At 41.0% G+C, this 22264-nt stretch overlaps 2 long non-coding RNA genes across 2 annotated transcripts; both read left to right on the top strand.

Moving 5' to 3' along the window:
* Positions 1 to 565: 565 nt before the first annotated feature.
* On the top strand, positions 566 to 15774 carry LOC140700290 (uncharacterized). The gene is made up of 3 exons (XR_012078675.1): positions 566 to 632; positions 14430 to 14476; positions 15648 to 15774. It is a non-coding gene; the product is annotated as an uncharacterized lncRNA (long non-coding RNA).
* A 2054-nt stretch (positions 15775 to 17828) lies between these two features.
* Positions 17829 to 18700, top strand: LOC140700287 (uncharacterized). The gene is made up of 3 exons (XR_012078673.1): positions 17829 to 17914; positions 18131 to 18190; positions 18492 to 18700. It is a non-coding gene; the product is annotated as an uncharacterized lncRNA (long non-coding RNA).
* The last annotated feature ends 3564 nt before the right edge of the window (positions 18701 to 22264 follow it).

Here is a 22264-nt window from a genome sequence, read left to right on the forward strand (position 1 = left end):
TCACTCACTCCTGTTTCTTTAGTGGCTCACTCTGATTCGAGAAGGGAAGAGTTATGACTTCCTGTTCCAGGAAAAGAATGAAGAGAAGACAACACAGACCATCAGGAGGCTACTCAGAGCACTGGCCTCAAGTCTGGAAGCTTCTGATCTGTAATGAGAAGCCCTGTGGCAAGGGGCGTCCCTCTCATCCTGCTGCTTTGGCTCGCCTTGTGAGTCAGGAGCACATGACTGCCTGAAAAGTATAGGTCAAGCAACTTCATGAAATTGCTCTAAGGTTTAAAGCCTGGAACCCACAAAGCATAGAAAGAAAGACAGAATGAAAGAGAGGGATGACTAGCAGACTGCAAATAATCATGTTTATTCAATAAGAAGGAAAATGTGAGTGACAACCATAAGGATTCCACCTATTCATCATGGTCTTTATGTGGGTTGGAATTTGAAATAAAGAGTAGCTGAAGTTTGTTTCTGGGTTGGAAAGCTGAGCTTCAGTAGATCTTAGATTTTTTCCCTTAGTGATAATAGAATCACGGATTCTTAATAGAAGGCTGAACCCTGGAAGGTGGCTCGTCACTTAGACCAACGCCATCAAACCAGGGTCTGAGAGAGGGAAATGCTTCAGGGATGCCATGAAGGTTTGAGTTAAGCTTCATTTTAAAAATATTAGTAAACATTTAAAAAGCTGAAAAGCTGTGACTTTGAAAAAATTATGCATAACTCCAAATATTTGATACACCAAATTTAACACATCAGAGACCATTGATGAAATAACGTGTGCTGTAGGTTAACACAATAATCAGACCTGCAACATAAGAATAGTTACCACTTATTATATGCATATGCTGTACTAGGGGTAATGCTAACTAATAGCCAATTGACTAATAACTATTTAACTAACAGATAAATAAATATTTGACTATTTATTTGATTATTTCTTCATAAGTCATTTAATGTCTTTCTCACAGTGTTTCTATGATGATTAAATGAGAAGACGCACATAAACTATTGAGTCCAGTACTTGGCACAGAGCAAGCATTCTATATATATTAACTACTATGAATTCTCACAAACATTCCTGTGGAGGGATTTTTACCACTGTTATATTACCTGTAATTTGCTTTAAAATTCTTCAACATAGTGCGTATTAACTTTAATCTCTATCCTCGGGGCGTTAGTTAACATTTGTAGTTCCCTAAATGAAAATATACAATCCAGGGAGTTAGCATTTTAAAGACTCTACTCCAAAACTGAGGCTCCACTATCATTATTCCTGATCAACACCGGAAGGTTTCTAATTAGCATAATGGATGTTAGAAATGACATTTCATTGGAGAAATGAATAGTGTTCAAGGATGAGTGAACTGACTAGAAGCAATGAATAGACACCCCTGCCCTTGAATGAAGAGGAAAGAATCAAGCTAGCCCAAACAGCCTACACCGTTCGAACAATATTAGGATTCTGACTTGCTCTGAGTGTAGCATTTAGTGGAGGTTTAAGTCACCCGACTGACCAGACGGTTAGCTGAGTGAAGCTGTCAGGATATTTCCGCACCTGCCTGAAGTGAACCTTGCAGGCAAGCTGCTTTCAAAGTGTCTGAAAGGACAGAAAGTTAGCACTTCCCTGACCTTTCGTAAAATAAGACCAAATGGCTATATGGTAAGTGCTTATATGTTGCAGAACTTGGAGCCGTAACGTACTTTCTATGTCCAGGGTGCCGTGGGAGAGATCTGCTTCTCCCTGTTGGAGGTTTCCTCTGTCTTCTCAAAAGAACTCGGTAACTGTAAACAACCAGATTGGCTTGGCTGGTTCTTGATGATTCTCGTTTGTAAAGCTGAGGCTGAAATTGCTTAAGAATTGTGCTTGGGGTCAGTTTTGTAGTTAGTGCTGGTGGCGCCGAGCTATGTCGCGTCAAAGCCTAAGTTCCTAACGAGTGTGTTCCACCGCCTCTCAGAATTTGTTGAGTGAGTAACTGCCATGTGGTGATTATATCGTGTCGTAGATTGTTGTAGCAGTTTCTGTGAGCTGTGTGTACTTCTCGTCTGACTTCTGTGTTATGATAAGGCAGGCGTGTGGTTGTTAGATACTGTTAATGATTGAGACTTCAAACAAAACGTCCTGATCTTCTTTCCAGCTTCTGAATTAGTCCAACTGAAGAGTATCTGGAGATATCAAAAAGGACAGTGAAAACACCACACCATTTACAACAATACACACTGAAAACAAAATAGAAATATAACCTGAATGCCAAGGCAGGTATTAGATGATGTCTGTCGCTCACCACTTCAGATGTCATTGTTCTATTGTCATTAAACAGCCTCATTGTTCTCACTGGGTGACTTTATAATGAGCAGATATTACATATCTGAAATTGTAAAATAATAGCATATGTCTGGATTCAAATCCCAGTGTTAATTATTCCATCAGTATGAGAGTTGGTAAATAATTTAACTTCTCTGAGCTTTGGTTTTGTAATGTGTGAAAGGGATACTACTGTAAAATTGGAAAGATTTCTATGAGGATTAAATAAACAAAAATATGTGAAGCATGTAGCACTTCAATATACGAAAGCCATGATTTTTATTACTCTTTGTATCATTATCATCCAGTCCCATGTTCTACATAAAGTAAGAATATTCTCTCCACCAGTCTTGGCCTATAATGACTAAGCTTCCTTGAATGCTTCCAGTGACAGGGAGATCACTACTTACTATTCCATTGAGTCCATATCTGTACCTGGAAAATTCCCACCTTTGGTCCTAGTTCTGCCTCCGGAACTGGAAATCTACCTCGTAGATCCACGAAGCAACCCTTTAGCTATTTAACATGACATCTTTACATGAGATGGAAGGGTCAACCGAAGAGAACAACCTGAGGTTGGCTTGTCCCATTTGATTACAGAAAACAGGTGACACAGGACTTGCTTGGGGGCATACACCAGCCTCCAACCCAGCCAAGTTGAGTGATTATATACCAATAACCAGAGTTGTCAAAATATATAGACCGTAAGCAAGATGAGTGGCTTTCCAGGAAGAGCAATTTGGGAAGTCAGAACAATGCTTCTTTCTTTTGTGACTTGGAGGCTGTTTGTCCTTAGGAGCCTCAACTAAATCCCAATCCCCCAGAATAATGATCATTCCGTTAGGGGCTAGGTACACAGATATCCATTACTCCCATTTTATAAACGAGGCGCTGAGGCTTAGAGGTGAAGTAGCACTAAGACATACATTTAGTAATGGGCTTCCAAGCCAGTCTGGCTGAATCCAGAGCCCACGTTCTTATCTCCTCAGCAGTCATGAGTCACTGGAACAGTCTTAGTGATGTTTTCTGGTAGCTAATTTCAGCCTGAAAGAGTTAGAAAGCTGCCTTAGAGTTGTTACTTTCCAAATATACCAAATATTAACATTTTAGCCACCAAATTTAGCAGATCTGAGGTTTTCATGGTTATGTTTTATTTTAAAATGTGGTAAAGGAATTGTAAGAATATTATCTCTTCCTTGGAGGCTCAAAAATCAAACTGCCATTGGGGAGGAAAAAGATAACGTGATCTATAGGATATTTTTATAATTCTGGAGTCAGCATCCGTGCACCTTGCACACATGAATTTGCTCCAACTGCAGATCACAGCCTGAAACTTCCACAGCGATTGTCAACTAACACCTTTGCCTCCCTGAATATTTGCCTTCAAAGCATAAAAAGGATAAGGAAATGTTGGTGACTCGGAACACCTGTAATAGTCCAATAATTCTTATTGTCAGAAGGAATTGCAGCAGAATATAGTGGTTAAGAATGAGGGCTCTGAAACTCTGCAGCAAGTTTGAACTTGGCCCTGACTGCTTATCAGCAGCATGAGCTTGGACGCATTCCTTCTTTAGGCTTCAGCTTCCTCATCTGTAAAATCAGGGTAATAGTAGTGGCGTTGTTGTGAAGGTTAAATGTGTACGGCTCCTTGAACACGGCTGAGCATGTAATAAGCACTTTGTTCTTCTTACTTTCCCTACGGAAAGGTTTTGGGAATTGAATGGTTTATGTAGTACAGCACCACAGAGTTAACCCAAGTGTATGTGTAAATGTGTGTGCATAGGGGGGAGCGAGGGAATGGGGAGGGGGGTGGTTATTTAGCATTTTAAAGAAACTAATCCAGAGCCCACACCTCGGAAGTGGTTGTTTAAGCATTTCAAGTATCATTAAGAATCTATACACCAGAAGGCTCATAAACTGGTATATGGTTGCACCACAGCTTTTCTTTCTTCCATTGGCTCTACGAGTGTTAGGATATGGGTTTGGCTAGAAAGTTTCTCAGGACCCGCTGTCCTTACCTGAAGGAAGAGGAAGAGCCCTGGTGTTTTCAGAGCTGCATCTCCATCCTGAGCTCTGCTTGGTCCCGTGTTTGCCTCTCTCTTCACAGAGGGCTCTGCCCTCAGATGCATTTGGAAGGTTGGTTAATCCATCGGGCAGAATCCTACAGAAAGACTACAAGTGAGCTTCCCACACAAGGTGCAGTCAGAAGGCCTGAGGACAAGGAGTGGGGTTCTCTGCACTCGTCTGAACAGGCTGTGCGGCTGTTTTTGTGCCTGGTGGCCAATCAGTGTTTATACTTTACCAAGAGGCTGGTCTAGGATATACTTTCATTGAAACATACTGTCTTACTAAGTAGTCTGTTGGAGGAGATCGGAGGAGAGGGAATTGATGGCTTTTATCCGCCTCGGAGGCCAGAGGAGACTAATTCTTACCAGAATAACCACTGACCGTTGAGTGACCAAACTGGCATAGGTCAACCCCCGACACTGAGAGGTCTTATGTAAAGAACCCAGCTGGGTAATTGATACTCTTTTCATTCCCTGAGACCTGCCATTCCCACCAGAAAGCAAAAAGGTAGGCCTGCAACCAATTCATTCATTTATTTGACAACTATTCAGAGGGCCCACTCTGTGCCAGGCACTGTGTTAGGTGCTGGGGACATACGCAGTAGTGTGTAAAGCAGCAGTTCTGCCCACACGGAGCTGACGTTCCAGCGAGCGAAGACAATGAACAAACTAAAAAAATGCCGTCAAGCCTTCCTCTCCGTCTCCCCGGGTCCTTTTGTCAGTACCAGAGAGCAAGGTGGAGGTAGACCGGCCTTGTGAGGTAGAGGCGGGCGCCATCCTGGGGAGGCTACTTTCTTAGAAGCAGTCGCAGGGGTCTAGGAAATGGTTTGTCCCGGTGCTTCAGAACAGTTCTGCAATGTCCACGAGCAGTAAACAAGCAAGAAACAAAAGCAGAGTCACTGAAGAGCCACCACCTATGTGTTGTATGTGTTCTGAGCAGAGACAGTGCACATGGGCACTCCACATCCATGGGACCAGTGTGGTTTTCTACCTAAAGAGGTGTCCTATTTGAGAAAAACCTCCAGTTCAAGATTCCCTTTCAATGTTCAGGAGTAAACAATTAGCTCGGCTCTGAGCCAGCCTGACTCTGAAACAGCTATTTGCCCCTTATTTCAACCCTCCTTAGATTCAAGAGCTTGTTTAATTTCACATCTTTCCTTGCCTCCCGTCCCCAGCCTACCCAGCCCACCTGCCTCCACTTCTTGCTGATAAGTGACCTCTTTGCTCCCAGGGATGGTCTTTCTCTTCTCCTCATTGTTATCCGAGGCTCCCAGGCCTCCATTTCCCCAATATTCTAGGATTATGCCTTTGCCTTTTATTATCCTGTCGCCTTTCCCTTTTAATAATTGCATTCACCCTCCTTCAATAATAAAAGTAAAAAGGGAGAGTAAGTTAGGTTTTAAGCGTAGGACTCAAGAAAAAAAAAGTCATTTTGGTGTTAATCCAAGCACAGCTGAGGGTTGCCTTGGGAAATATATGACCTAGACTATTGAATTTAGGAAACAGGTTAATTATACTGTGATTATTCGTATCACAAAAATATTGCAATGTTACTGATGGGAGTATTATATCTATTTTAAAAACTCCAGCAAGGTAAACGATTTAAAATAATGAGCTCCTGGAATATTTAAAGTAGAATTTGATTTACACATATTTTACTTACAAATTTTGGAGACAGTGTATTTTGTTTTAAATGAGTCACATCAATGTAATACTGAAATACGAAAGCAAAAATAGAAAAGTGTCTCAACTGGTTGGAACCCCTTTGGGGTCATCATTGTCTCATGATGATTAACAATGACTTTAGGTATTGAGATAAACAGAACCGTCACACTTAGTAATTACTTACTTACTTTAATGATTGAATATTGATTTAGCCGCCAGCCATTTGTAAGGACTAGGTAGGTCCCCCCTAAAAGTGTAAGACAAGTACTTACTCTCAAGGTTACTTACAATCTAACCATGAAGATAAACCATATGTATAGAGAAAGTGAATAAAAACCTCAAGGGTGATACAGTAGGTACCAGTTGAGGAGTGTAGATGGACAGGTGGTGTGTCAGTTTCGAGGAAGGCTGATTGGCAGGCCAAGTGGGTAAGGTTCACTCCACACTAGTGTCTGGATCATCTCAATTACTGTAAGTAGCTTTGGCATCTTCTTAACTCTCGCTCTGCATCTTTAGTCTTTTTCACGCAATTGATTTATTTAAGTGGGCAATATATAGTTACGTGGTAACATATTTTAATAGTTTGAAAATATACAGTGAAGTGAGTCCTTGTGAAGACATAACCTGATCCAGCAGCAACAAAGTCAGCTGTTCACTCCAGAAAATGAATCAGGAGGGGTTACCAGGAGGCCAGTAACTTATCTGAAATAATATTTATACCACCCGGCAAATAATGAAGAAAAACTTCCTTCAGCTCTGGACATGGTAGTAATCAAATCCGGTGGCAGGGCTGACAGGAGCACAACTCAACAGACAATCCAGCATATCTGTCTTACATCTGGCTGCTGCTACCCAAGGATTATTATGACATCCAACAGTGGTAAGTATCAGTAATTTAAACCCCTGTAATTATAACTAAACTGCACCCCTCAAATAATATATTCATGTTGATTTCTCCATCCAAAAATATATATACAGTGAAAATTGGCTACCCCCTGCCCTCTTTCACTGCACGTACCCGCTTTCACCAAACTGCTTCTCTCCCTGGAGACAACCACAGTTGCTGGTGCCTTATGTGTCCCTCCAGAGTTAGTTCGATGCATGTACAAACATACACAAATGACAGAGCCTACATATGAGTCCAGATCTTTCACTAACTTGAAGATTTATCTTGGAGATCATCATATTTCACTAGATTTACTTCACTTTTTTGTTTGTTTGTTTTCTGTTTTTGTTTTTGTTTGGTCGGGGAGGTAATTCGATTTATTTATTTATTTAGTGGAGGTACTGGGGATTGAACCCAGGACCTCTTACATGCTAGACATGCAGTCTACCACTAAGCTATACCCTCCCCCTCTACCTCATTCTTTTTAAAGCTGCATATTATTTTTTTCTTGCATTCTTTTTTAAATTGAAGTATAGTCAGTTTACAATGTTGTGTCAATTTTTGGTATACAGTGTAATATTTCAGTCCTACGTATACACACAGATATTCATTTTTATATTCTTTCTCATTATAGGTTACTACAAGATATTCAGTATAGTTCCCTGTGCTAGAGAAGAAAAACTTGTTATTTACCTATTTTATATATAGTAGTAGAGCTGTATATTATTTCAGTGTCTGTATGTGCCATAATTTGTGTCACCTCTTGATGGCTATTTAGGTAGTTCCTTAGTATGTACATTTATTTTTAATTTTTAATGTTTTTAATTGAAATATAATTAACATCAGTTAAAATGCAGAGATCTTCAGTGTTCAGTTTGGAAGACTTCTGATGATCATTTACACCCATTAACCACTACCTAAGATAAAACACAGAATATTTGCATCTTCACAGAAAGCTCCTTTGTCCCTCTGCAGTCAGTCTTCCCTGCCCCTCCACTGCTCTGATTACTACCCTTATAAATTAATTTTGTCTGTCCTTGAACTTCAAAGATTGGATTCATATAGAATCTACTCTCTTTTGTCAGACTCCTTTCATTCAGCATCACATTTTTCAGATTTGACCATGTTTTTTGCAGATTTAATCTTAATTTATATAACTAATCTAAACAAATAAGATTTTTTATTGAAGTGTAGTTGATTTTCAAAGTCATGTTAGTTAAATAAATAAGATTTTGCCTATGCTCTGGGTATTTTAGGGGGTTACAAATGCTAATTAATTGATTTACTAATTAATCTCATCAAAAGAAGGTTGGACCTTTGAAATGGTTAAACAAAGATTTGAAAGGAGTCATGAAATTAATAGTAACTTTCATTTAAAAAGACCGCAGGATTTTAGGTGACACTAAGATTGATATATGTTACCTCTTTGATATGTAACAAGTAGATGTGATTTTCTGAGAGTCCATGATTTTAAACCATTCCTCTTTTAAGTGCCTTACTTCCTGAATTTCTAATATGTGTTTTGAGATTTTTGCCTGATGGCAATGATAGTCCTGATATAATTATATTCAATGTTCCTGGGGATGTAAACAGAGAAGACTTCTTGGAATGAACGCACAATAAACTCAAGATTGACTGTGGTATACACCCTCCCATGACTATGTAAAAGCCATTCCTCCCTGCTCCCTTCACCGTAGCTAGCAGAGCCTTGGTTTGTTCCATTTCCCTTGCTTTGAGGAGTACAGGTCTGTCCTCAGCTCCAGAGGCTGAGCCAAATGTTCTAAGGATGGCAGGACTGAGAGACAGCGAAACTGAGGCTGTTACTGTGTACTTAAATGGAAACCTAAGGGACAGAAATTTTTTGTTAGAGGTTTTAAAATTTATTTTATTTTTTTAAGTCAAGTTTATTGAGCTATAATCTACCCTGTTGTAAAATTCACTCTGTTCATGATGAGTTAATTAAAACTAAATTCTTCGTATGCTCTTTATCATGATTTGCTTTTTAAATACTAATAGCAAACAGAGGACAGTTTTGGTCCATTTAAATTCTGAGTAACCTAGAACCAGTTATAGCATCTTGAAGCTTGGAAAGAAACTGAGCTCTGTAGAGCTTATACCACATAGGATGCTTTGGCTGAAAGTAACAGAAAGTACTGATGCAAAATGGACTAAAACAATAAGGAAAAGTATTATGTTGCAGAGCTGGGAGTCCATAGTCGGACAGGTTCAGGTGCAGTATGTTCTGAGGCTCCAGGGAACCCCAAGGACCCAGACTCTGTACATATATTCACTGTTGTCCTTTGCTTCCACTTTTGCCTAACGCAACTTCACTCTTGGTCGCAATTTCATTGCCAGCAGCAATCTGGGGTACTCCTTCCTTTGTTTGGGTACAGTGGGAGTGAGAGCCGTGGAATAAAATATGCCCTTCCATCTGATTGGGCCACCAATCTCTATCACACCTATCTGTAGATCGGTAACAGTCTCACACCTATCTCTAGATCAGTACTAGTCAACAGGAGATTGGCTTAGAAAAATAGGATTATTTGATCAGGTGGATGTCTGATCAAAAATTAGGGTCCTCTTAGGAAGGAGAAAGAGGAAAATGGATTAAGGTAACAAAAACAGCATTTACTACAGAGCTGTATGAAAGCTTAGGCTGCTAAGGTCATATTTAGTAGACTAGTTATTGCCTAACCAATACTTGGACTATTCAGGTGGCCTGAGAGGATTAATAGAGCTCCATTAAGTGCTTTACTCTCTAGAAGTGCTTTTATGCACTGCAAAACAGTCTTCACTCAAACAACTTTTATTATACCTCACGGGTAGGATTTCCAGTCCTGGACTCTTTCTGAATTACTTTTACTTTGCATAACCACAAGTATAACTTACGGTTGTCAAGAAAGTCTCAAGAGAAGCTTACAAACTTTGTTGTAACTTAAAAATATAGATAAAAAATTAATTTGATTCTAAAAAGCAATGTTAGGAAAGTGAAAAAAGGAAGGGAGAAGATGGGAAAAAAATGCCACCTGAAGCAATCTGAAAATGCTTATACTATACAAATGTGAAAACCTGAAAATCACTTTAAGTAGCTTTGAACTAGGCAGAATTGAGCTTCTTCAATTTGAGTCTATGTCATATTACCATCAAATTCTTTAAGAGCTTCAAATACTTTTAAGATCTATGTGTAAGAATTATTCTATGTGTATAGTAAACAGTCTTATGGTTACTGGGGGTGGGGAATCGGGGTGGGAAGGGATAAATTTGGGAGTTCGAGATTTGCAAATATTAACTACTATACATGAAAATTAATAAAAAACCAAATTTCTTCTGTATAGCACAGGGACCTATAAACAATGTCTTGGAGTAACTTTTACTGAAAAATTGTGTGAAAATTAATATATGTATGTGTACGTGTGACTGGGACATTAAGCTGTACACCAGAGATTGACACATTGTAATTGACTATACTTCAATTAAAAAAAAAATAAGAAAAAAAAAAGAATTGTTCTATGTCTAGAAAATATAACTGGAAGGAAACATACCTAAATGTTGATATTATCTCTGAGCATGAGGATTAGGAAAGATTTTCTTAACTGTTTTTCATATTTTTCACATTTAAAAAAATGAACAGTATATATTACTTTTTTCAATCAGAATAAAATAGTGTATTATAAAATATACAATGTTTTGTCCAGCAATATAATGTAGAGACTAGATTTATAACTAGAGAAGAATACTTAATCTTGTTCCATTACTAAGAACCTAGGGATTTATAAACCAAGATCAATCTCTGTGACCAAATATTTCATCAATGTGCAATATCCAATTGGCTGCTTATATTAGAAGCAATTGCTCCAGGTGGTTTATAGCAACTAAAATGATCCCACTAGATCACTCTTCCTGACTAATCTCATCTTCTCCAAAAGTTAGAGACTCCAATACCAGTCCTTTGTGACAATGATACTATATTTTGTGAAAAAGATCAACTCCAAGTGCCAAATTCCAAATAGCTAAGCAGAGTTTGCAAACTGGTACCCAGAGGGCTAAATCTGATTAATATACCTATTCGGTTTGGCTTGTACAGAGTAACTTAAACATGAAGTAGTCAGTAGTCAAACAAATCAGAAGATTTTTTATAAAATATGAATTTTTGGATTCCTTGAATAATTAGAAGGCTGGAATTGCTTCTAATCAACCATCATATTGCCTACCTTAAAAGACTGGCTCCATTTCTTAAGTGTGTGTCTTTGGCAAGTTACTTATCTTCCACATGCCTCTGTTTCCTCTCTGGCAAGGTGTAATAACAACAGTGCCTGCTTCATAGAGTTGTGTTTAGAATTGAATGAACTAATACAACTAAAAGACATAGAACAGTACTTAGTACCTAGGCAGGGATGGATAAATGTTAGCCATTATTAATGTTACCAGGCAACCTCAGGAGGCACTTGAGTTTGGTCCTTCTGAAGTTGGGGATCACATCCTGCAGAAGGTAGGAGAGGTGGGTGGTGCTGGGTACAAAGAGTAGGTTTGGGACATGGGATGGATTTGCAGAGACTTGGCTTCTGGTATAGTGAGACAATGAGAGGGGAATAAATATCAATCAGAACTGGAGAGAGGGGAGTATAACAGGAATCTGAAATCAGATGAGCATAATTCTTTGCTTTGCCATTTACCAGCTGAAGTTTTCCAAAGTTTTCAAACTTCTGTTTCCTCATCTGCAGAATGGGGATAAAAACAATGCCTATCCTGAGGCATGTCTTAGCCTGGATTTCCTCCAGAAAGTAAAGTGAGAGACAAGAGCTTTCATGGAGAGAATTTATTTTGGGAAATGATCCTAGGATATAGGAGCAGGGGACTGAAATAGTGTCCCAGGAAGAGGAAAAATAGCACAAAGCTGTGCTGCTGAGCTGGATGCTCTTGTAGTCAGCTGGACCTGAGTCCCACGAGACCCTCTGAAAAGCCATGTAGAATATACCTCAGATTTGTTCACTCCAGGGATAGAAAAGAGGAGCATTCATCTATTGTCTCTGTGCCCTCTCCCCACTGTCCTGCTCCTTTGGTCACTGGTTGCCCATTGGGCTATTAGTTCTCTTGCACTTCCAAGTTTGTGCATATGGAGACCAAGTGGACACCTGCAGGCTTCGTAGTGTCAGAAGTGTCCGAGGGTAGACAGCAAGGGGTACTCAGTACAGATGAGGCAATGTGCTGTCAGGAGGCACCTGTAGGAAGCAGGTTGCTGCAACAATGGCTGGAGGAAACGGTGGACCAAGAGGACTGCAGTGAGGCCCACTGGGGGCCCAGCGTCTGCTATAAGGGTCCTATATAGAGTCTGTGGGTTTCCCCTTGTCAAGAGAATCTGAATTTGCTTCAATATCTTTTATTTAGTTGCATTATCCACATCTCCATGAAAACGTTTTTGGGGACAACTTGCGTTTGCTCTCTGTTAATTGCATAAAAGGTATCTATTTACCCTCTGATTTAGGAATATACAACAATAAAAGTAGATTCGCATATGATATATCCAAAAAGACAACGTTTAGACTTAGATACCACAGAGCTGATACACTTGTCTGGACATTTCCTCTATAAAATTACCTTTAGAATTTTTACGTTCAAGAAATCTAGCTTGAAAGACTGTTCCAGAGATTACACGATCACTGCTCTTTGCTCTGCGACTCAGGCAAAGGCCTCTGATCCCGGGCAGTAAGAGCAGTCAGAGTGATTTAGTAGACGGGGGTGAGGCTTCGACCGCCTCAATCTTGTTTCAGCCAAAAACTTATTTCGTCCCCTCACTTCCCCAAACCTGTTTTCTTGTTTGTAAAAGGATTTGGGTTAAATGACTTAAAATTTCCTTGATATGGGAAAGAATGAAATTGGGCTCCCTACCACACACTGCATACAAAAGTTAACTCAAAATTGATCAACAGAGGGGATGGGGGGTGGGGAGGGTGCCATGAGGCTTTAGCTCAGTGGTAGAGTGTGTGCCTAGCATGCACAACGTTCTGGGTTCAATCCCCAGTACCTCCATTAAACAAACAAACAAACAAGCAAACCTAATTACCTCCATCCTCTGTCCCCCCCAAAAAGAAAAAACAAAATGGATCAACCACCTAAATATGATATAAAACCATAAAACCATTAGAAGAAAATGTAAGAATAAATCCTCATGATCTTGGATTTGGCAATGGTTTTTAAAATATGACACCAAAACTATAAGCAAAACAACAACAAAATAAATATACTGGACTTTCTTAGAGTTAATAACTTTTGTGCATCAAAGGATATTATCAAGAAAGCGAAAATACACCTACAGAATGGGAGAAAATATTTACAAATCACATATTTGATAAGGGTTTAGTATATGCAGACTATGCAAAGAATATGCTCAATAATAAATAAATAGTCCAGTTCAAAAACAAAGGACTTGAATAGCCATTTCTGCAAAGCACATGGCTACCAAGCACATGAAAAGATGCTCAATGTGATTAGTTATTAGGGAAATGCAAATCAAAACCACAATGAGATACCAATTCATACCAACTGGGTTGGCTATAATAATAAGTTTAAAAAGGAAAACACGTGTGAGAATGTGCAGAAATTGGAACCCTTGTGTATTGCCAGTGGAAATGTAAAATAGTTCTGCTCCTATGGAAAACAGTTCGGCAGTTTCTCAAAAAGTTAAACAGAGAATTACCGTATGACCCAGCAATTCCACTCCTAGGTATATAACCCAAAGAATAAAAGCTGGTACTCAAAATATGTGCACACATGTTCTTAGCATTATTCACAACAGGCGAAAAGTGGAAGTAACCAAATGTCTATCAAGGGGTATTAGGGCTGTTCATCCCTTAATAGTAAATAAGGGTACATGCATACAGTGGATAAACAAATTGTGGTATGTGCACACAATGGAATTTTATTCAACCATAAAAAAGGAATGAAGTACTGTTACATACTACAAGATGGATGAACCTCAAAAACATTATGTTAAGTGAAAGAAACATGGCAGAAAGGTCACATATTGTGTGATTCCATTTATATGAATTACCCAGAATAGGCAGATCCATAGAGACAGAAAGCAGATTGGTAAGTACCTAGAGCTTGGGGTAGGGGATAAGGCAGAATAATGGCTTAGTGGGTCCAGGGTTTCCTTTGGGGTGATGAAAATTTTGGGAACTAGATAAGGGTGCTGGTTGCGTGATACTGTGAAGGCACTAAATGTCACCGAATTGTTCTTTTTAAGATGGCTAATTTCATGTCATATTAATTTCACTTCAATTTTTTAAAAAGTCTTTGATAGCTGTGAAATCTCTGAACGTGACAAAAGTAGTAAAACCATAAATAGTTCGTAAGATGGGAAGAGCAAAGAATGGGGCTTATTACATAAAATGAACGGTACAACTCTGAAAAAGCCAGGGACCCCCTGTCTTAGATCACGAACTTTCAGCAGTGGGGAATCTGAGTCAGGGTCCTAATGCTTACATTTACGTTGGCACCATTTGGCTGATTTTTTCAGGCAACAAGTGAAGGCGAAGAGTAGCGTCTTTACATCTACAATCGTCTGTAAGTAGTCTCTGTAAATCACATGCAATGCAGAAACTTAAAAATAACTCCCCGTCTTTTATGGCTGCCTATCTGGATAGGCATGGAGACAATATGCTGTATTCAAGGCATCAAAGAGATATCATCAAAAGTGTGTAAATGACCTTAGGTTTATTAACTTTTTTAAGGCTATTCATGGTGTTAGCAGAGTAAGCATTTATTGCTTGTGACAACCCCTCAGGGCAGATGCCATGGTCCTGCCACTTTAGCATGCTTGTTACTTCTTTCTTGTGTCCTAAATTTCAAGAAAATGGAAATGGACGTTTGGAAGCTAATAATAGTGTCGTCTCATTGGCAGGAGCGAGAAGGGAGATGCCTGCGGAAAAACTATAACACCGGGTGCCTTAAGGCATCAGCAAGGGAATGAGGGAGAGAAATGGGACAGGAAGGACCACGGGGAATCAATAGCACAGGAAGGCAGGGACAATGAAAGCATGTGAGCTCCAAAACCAGCAGGAAATAAAAATATATATGTAAGAGCTTAAAAAATGGGAATCAGAAGCAGAGCCTGCTTGTCGTTCACTTCGGCTGTCAAAATTCACTGGGAATTTAGCAGTATTCAAACCACTTAACTTGGTAACTTCGCCTCTGGGGCTCTATCTTAAGGAAATGACCCTATTGAGAATACGTCCTTTTACTTGACATTATCAACTTCAGCAGTGTGGGGAGGACTAGTTAAGTGAAACATTGACCACCCCCTTGACCAAATAGCCATTAGAAATGGTGTGGTCACAGCTTTCATAATAATACGGGAAATTGTTGTGCTATTTTTGCACAATAATGTATTTCTTCCTTTTATGAAAGTGAAATACAGTAATTGTGGAGAATACAAATCACAACAGCATCAAAAATAAAATAATTTATAACCCTACTTCTAGAGATAACCAAGTTGTATTTTGGTTTACTTCCTTCCAGTCTTTTTAATGAAAGTATGCATATACATACGTATTTATAAAGATGGGTTCCACATTGTACCAACCTTTGTAATCAAACTTAACTAAAATAGGTGGAAAAAAGTAGCAAGATCTTATACACATATGGCATCATGAATGTCTTTGTATGACGGACTGGGGAAGGTTTCCCCATTTTTATTCCTCAATAGTTTTTTGATATTTGTCCACTTCCTTTGTAGAATGGATTTCTGGTTCTCTAAGTTTGGAAATGGCAGGAGAATTAAGAAGGAGATTTGGGAAGGGATGGATGGCTGACTCCATCCTGAGATTCTCCATTCAGTGCCACCAGGTAGGATGGAGGCTTGGTGTTATCACCGGAGTTGGGAGCTTCTCTCCGAGAGCTGAAACGGGATCCTTGCAGGAGAGCATCCCCAGGCTGAAGTCAGGAAGCTAAGTCTTTGTAAACCTGCATTGTGCGGCTGTACGTTAAGTTTCCCTTCTTAGTCCTGCCCACCCTCTGACCCCCTACTGCCCCTGTCTCCTCCACATCTCACACACACACAGACACACACAGACACACACACACACACACACACACACAGAGGTCTCCTCTCATTGGCAACTCTGGACTTGCTTTTATTTAAGAAGCAACTGGTTTCCTTAAAGAAAGTGTGTATTATTCTCACAATGGGAAAATAAATAAGCTTTAATGGATAAATAAACCTGGTTGCAGGGGCAGATTTCTTAGGCCCACACTAAGTTTTTCACTGATGCTGTGGGCATCCAACATCATGAGTTTACACCGTCGAGAAAGACATGCACCCCCACCCGGGCTTCGTGCTTACCCTGGCTCCCTAGGTCCTGCCCAGGGCACATGACCGAGATCCAGGCCAGTCAGACATCTTGTGACCACTCAGCTCTTCCCTTTTGCTGAATTCTGTCTTCTTTTGCTAACAAGTCCATACAGAAAGAGCAGCTGGGCCCCGAAAGGGCATTTTATCAGGGAGGAATTAGCCTGGTTCTCTGACACCAAGATGAGTGTGTTTGAAGATTATTGTTACTCTGCTCCTTGACCCTCTGTCCTTCAGTCTAAATAATCCCAATTCTTTCAGTTTTTTTCCCCCATAAGCATTATTGTTTCCTACCCTTTAATATCCTTACAATTCTTCTCAGAACCTCTCCCAGTCTTCCTCTTCCCTCTGTAATTACAGGGCTCAGATACAATATTCTAGGAAGCGCTTGAGCTGTGCTCAGTAAAATGGAAAGCTTATCTCAAGATTCCTACATGCTGGGGTTTATGCAGCCTTCCCAGAGTCACGCAACACTGTATTTTTAAGCAACTGCTTAAGAATGCCTCGTGAACAGTTTATTATCTCCCAGGAGCAGAAGCCTGCAGAGGTGGGCATGGTGCAGGGGCCCCGGGGGGGCACAGCACGACCAGCCGTGCTGGCAGCCGGCACTGTGGGCACAGGAGGCAAACTTGGAGAGTTAGGCCCTTAGGGCCTGGGTCCCTTTTTAAGAGCATTTTCCTCTTCAGAGGCCTCCTCTCCCACCAAACAGACTGCTCCTTAACCTTCCAAAATAAGAAAGAATCTAATATCGTCATTTATACTTTGCCTAAACTCAGTCATGTCAGTGTGTGTTTCATTCAGGAATTTGCGTTTTTAACCCTTTTAGTTTTAACTGAAGAGTGAGAGACATTCACTACTGAGAGAATCTCAAACAATAGCAAATGAATGGGCCATATTATGTCTATCTATTATCTATCTATAGATCTATTTACCTACCTATTATCTATCTATTTATAGATCTATTATCTATCTATCCACCTATGATCTATTTTCTATCTATCCATCTATCTGTCATCTATCAGTCATTCCTTCTTTCTTCTTGCCTCTGGCTCACTGGCCAGGCTGCTGTTTCTGCATATTGGGATACCTAAGGGGGCTGAGACAGACCAGCTACTCTGTCTCCTCCCAGCTCTCTCCCCTCTTTCCTTCCTTCTATTCATTCAACAAAACTCTGTTGGGTACCTGCTCTGCTCCTTCCACGTTGTCAACAAAGTTCTGGGATTAAAATAATGAAAAAACAAAACAGAGCCCCTGCCTCCAAAGGACTCGTAATTTGGTAGGAGGTGTAATTTCATCCAGACTGATGAGAAAAGAAGTGTAATGAAGCATCTAGACACAGCTCTGGATGTCGTGTGACAAGAAAAGAGTTGTCATTCCCACCCGGGAGCGGAGGAGACAGCTGGAAAGCCCTCTTGCGGGGAGGGGGCTGAAACTTTTCTTCTACTATGAGCCCATGCTCCTCCTTTACCATCTTCTGTCCCACATGTTCCAAGATGCAAGCGAGACAGAAATACTTTTTTTCCTTCTGAGCCAATTGTGTTTCTGCTTTCCTGTCCCCTCCAGGGAGGCTGGGTCACAACTTCGTAGCCTGGAGGCTCTTGTTTTAACTTCCTCTCGACACAGGACTGTGGAAGCCCTCAGTGTATAAACGATCTGTGAGTATACGTGTGTGTGTGTGTGTGTGTGTGTGTGTGTGGTGTGAGTGCTGTACACGTGACCAAGTACTAGAAATCTCCTTCCTTGGGATGCAGTGGGAGAGTTGAGGAACCTTGGACATTGGAAACTAGGATCTCATTTTTTTCATGCAAGTAAGTACAAATCAAATACATCTTTATCTACTTGTGCTTTTTTTCACTCTTTATTTTCCACAGCAATTTATTACAGCAAACCTCAGAGATACTCCATGTTCGGTTCCAGGCCACTGAAATAAAGTGAGTATCACAGTAAAATGATTCACATGAATTCTTTGGTTTCCCAGTGCATACAAAAGTTATATTTATACTATACTGTATTAAGTGAGCAGTAGTCTAAGAAAACAACCTTAATTTAAACATAATGCTATTGGAAAAATGGCAGCTATAGACTTGTTCAACGCAGGGTTGTCACGGATCTTCAATTTGCAGAAAACGCAGTATCTATGAAGTACAGTAAAAGCAGTGTAACAAAGCTAGGCATGGTTGTGTTCCAATGTTTAAGTAAACTACTGTTCCTTCTCTGCTCCCCTCCTCACAGCACTGCTGACCCTGTGTGCGGGCTTTTCCACACCAAGCCATTCTCCGGCTCTTGGTGTCATACGTTTAGCTGCCACTTACTGCCCAGAGGGCGCAGACCCCACAGGGGAAGCGCTTGGTCCCACAGAGCTTCAGACACCTCTCATAAGTCCATGCTGTCACCTGTGCTTCTGACCAGCCAGCCATCGATCCAGCGCTTCCACGACCTTTTCCTTAGGGTTTGATAATTTGCTAGAATGGCTCTCAAAACTCAGGAAAAAAATTTACCAGAGTACCAGCTTATTAGAAGAGGATACAACTCAGAAACAACCAGATGGGAGAGATGCACAGGGCAAGATGTAGGCAAGGGGTGCTGAGCTTCCGTGCCTTTTCAGGGCACGCCACCCTCTCAGCATCTCCACTTGTTCCCCAACCGGGAAGCTCTCTAAATTGCATTGTTTAGGGTTTTTATGGAAGTTCCATCAGGTAGGAATACCTGATTAAATCATTGACCGTTGGTGCTTGAACTCAGTCTCCAGCCCCTTCCCCCTCCCTCAAGATCAGTGGGTAGAGCTGAAAATTCCAACTGTCTAATCACTAGTTAGTTCCTCTAGTAACCAGCCCCCACTGTGAGGCTGTCCTGGAGCCTCCAGCCACCTGTCATCTCATTAGCATACAAAAAAGACACTTATCACAGAGGAGATTCCAAGGGTTTCAGGAGCTGCTTGTTAGGAAAGCAGCAAGGCAGGCAGAAACCAAATATGTATTTCTTATTCTGTCCCAATGTTATTCTTACATTTGAATTTACCTTGAATATTAGACTATAAGGTCCTTGAGAGGAAGGACCAAACCGTATACACCTTGATATAACCTTTAGCTCTTCACATACACTCAATAAATATTTGTTAAATAAATGAATAACTTCATTAGTCAAAACAAGTATTTTCTAAATGTTTGTTGAATGAATAAATGAATTCATGCGTATTGATCTCTTGTAAGTTCATTTGGTTTCCACAGTAAAATTGACACCATTGTTTCAGTGCCAGGGTGTTTCCAGCCCTAGGAGGATTTTGGACACATGTGAGGTATCTTTAGTTGTCATAATGTTGGAGGAAACATCTCTGGCAATGCATAGGACAGTCCCACACAAATTCACTCCAGACTTACAAGTAGGTGAAAAGCGTCTTTCTACTTATGAATCCCCAAACTAATTCGATTGTACCCATAAATACAGAGCACTTTTGGCATCATTTTAATACATGCTCATTGTCCCAGCAATAGAACAATCATACGAAGCAAGGGATGGTTGTACTTTGACTTTTTGGAAACTTTAACAAGAATTGTTCACCATTTTCAAAAATTATGTCACCTATGGCAACAGCCCTCATGGCATACAAGTCGTCATCACAGCTCAGCTCAATTTGTCAGCATTTGTGATCGTGCATTCATAGTGCTTCTTTGTAAAGATCTAGCACCTGACAGTCATCGCTACATCTTGGTGTGGTCGTGCCTAAGCATTTGTGACTGAAATACACATTACTTTGTTGTAAATTACGTTCCTTTTATTTATTTTATACTACATTGATTTTTATATTGATTTTTTAAAAATTATGTATGATGGTGGTTATATTAGCTACACATTTCAGTTCAAGGTAATAAAGGATGAGCTACATGATATTTGTATTAAAAACAGACTTTGGGTCTGCTATAAACTGAATGTTGGTGTCCCCCCCTTTCCCTGCAGATTTCCTACTCCTCACATGAGAGTTTTAGGAGAGAGGTGACTAGGTCACAAGGGTGGAGCCCTCATGAATGGCATTAGTGCCCTTGCAGACGAGGCCCCAGAGAGCTCCCTTGCCCCTTCCACCACGTGAGGACACAGAGAAGACGGCTGCCAGTGGACTATGAATCAGACTCTCACTGGACACTAAATCTGCCAGTGTCTTGATCTTGTACCTCCCAGCCTTCAGACTGTGAGACGTGAACGTCTGCTGTTTGTGCACCGCCCAGGCTGTGGTGCTGTGTCGCAGCAGCCTCAACAGACCACGGCTGGGGCTGGGAGGGCTGAGGTCTTCTTACTCTCCCACACTTTGCTGCTTCGACAACTTTTTTTCTGCTTACAACCTCAAAGAATCATGGGGAGATGATTGCCATCTCTTAGATTCCTTGTCCCCTTTGCATTTCCCTAGGAGGCCTTCCCACCTCACTTGGGTGCCCTCGGTTGTCCTTCCTAAGGGGTGCAGTGCTGCCTCCCCAGGTGTCTGCCGATGGTGACACCTGACAAAGCCTCCTTCCTTAGAGCTTAGCCATTCAACTTGGTTTGGAGCATTGCTCTTCTGCCAGATGAACAATGACATCAAACTCGGTAATGAGGCTGGGATTAGCTGGCCAAGGGGAGGAGGTTGGCTCAGGCCAGAGAAGTTGTTAGGAACCATTGGTTTATTATCTCAACTCCCAAGAGAAGCTTTTGGTCATATCCTGGGCTTTCTATAGAAGGCATGTCTGCACACAGTGCAGGGGTGGCCCATACAGTGTCTTTGTATGAATTCGTAACGGTGCCCCTTGGAAGGCAAACAGTTGCTACAAGGCTTCTTCTCCCCTTGCTGGTGCGGCTTAGCCTTGATCAGAGCCGGGATGGATCACAGCTCCCACTCACCTCTACAGCAAGGACAGCCCTGACTTGGGCCTTTAAAGATTTACTTTTGGTTAATGATGATCAGCTGGGGCTGGGCTAAGGGACACTTGTGGCTACCTGAGGTCTAGGCTCCAGAGAATTAATTTCCAAAATGTGTCTCTCATGAGCCTCCATCCAGCTAAGACCTTGGACCCTATAGGCAGGCTGCCTGATCCAAAACTCGGTTCTATCATTCAGTATCTCGGAACCATTGGCAAGTTGGGTGAACTTGGGAAATTTACTTAAACTTTTAATACCTCTGTTTTCACATTTGTACAATAGGGATAGTAGTATATCTAATCTTCTAATAAGGTTGTTACATGGATTAAATGAGTTAATATATGTCCAAGGTGTAGAACAGTATACCCTGTTAAGAATTATATAAATTTATATATAAGTTTAGAACACTTTATATAAATTCCATATCTTTATTGCTACACTTCCTAAATTATATGAAATTATGTTTGCATCTTTGCTACTAGACCGAATCTCTCACAAAGCAAGACTACTTTTTACCCACTTTGAATCTCTCACACAGTAGCAGAGTGACTGCTCCTCCTGGCTCAGTGAATGGTGTTGATTGACTGACTAACAGACTGAATGAATGAATGAATGGATTCCCAGCGCAGAGCAGTGCCTTCAGGACACCATCTTCCCTGGTAGGGCTTCTCCCAATATGCCAAGCCTTGAAGTAGAGGAATTAGCAGGAGCAAGGAGGTTCCCTGCCCTTCCTGATCGCACCTGAAGTTACCAACAGGCAGAGAGACTGTCTGGCTACCAACCAATGCTGTTAAGTGAACAAAGACGTCTGTGGTCTCTGGGGCTGCCCGTCTGGCACCTTGCAGGAAAGTGAAACCGAGTGTGAAACACACCTGTTCTCTCTGGCCTTTTAACTGGCAGGGCTTTAATTGCTAAGGGGCGGGAGAGGTGGGAGGTCCAGGCTTTGAAAGAGCCAGGGGATTAATTGTGTGTTAATGGATGGATGTACAGGGGTGAGGCGGCGGTGGAGTGGGGGGGCAGCCCGGGTGGGGAGGGGAGTGGGGAGCAGTTGCACATTCTGGCCTCTTGGCCTCTTTCTTCTTCACTGCTTATGCCTTGTCAGCAGCCAGATGGCCCAGACC

This window comes from Vicugna pacos, chromosome 2 (assembly GCF_048564905.1).
Source record: "Vicugna pacos chromosome 2, VicPac4, whole genome shotgun sequence".
Lineage (NCBI taxonomy): Eukaryota > Metazoa > Chordata > Mammalia > Artiodactyla > Camelidae > Vicugna > Vicugna pacos.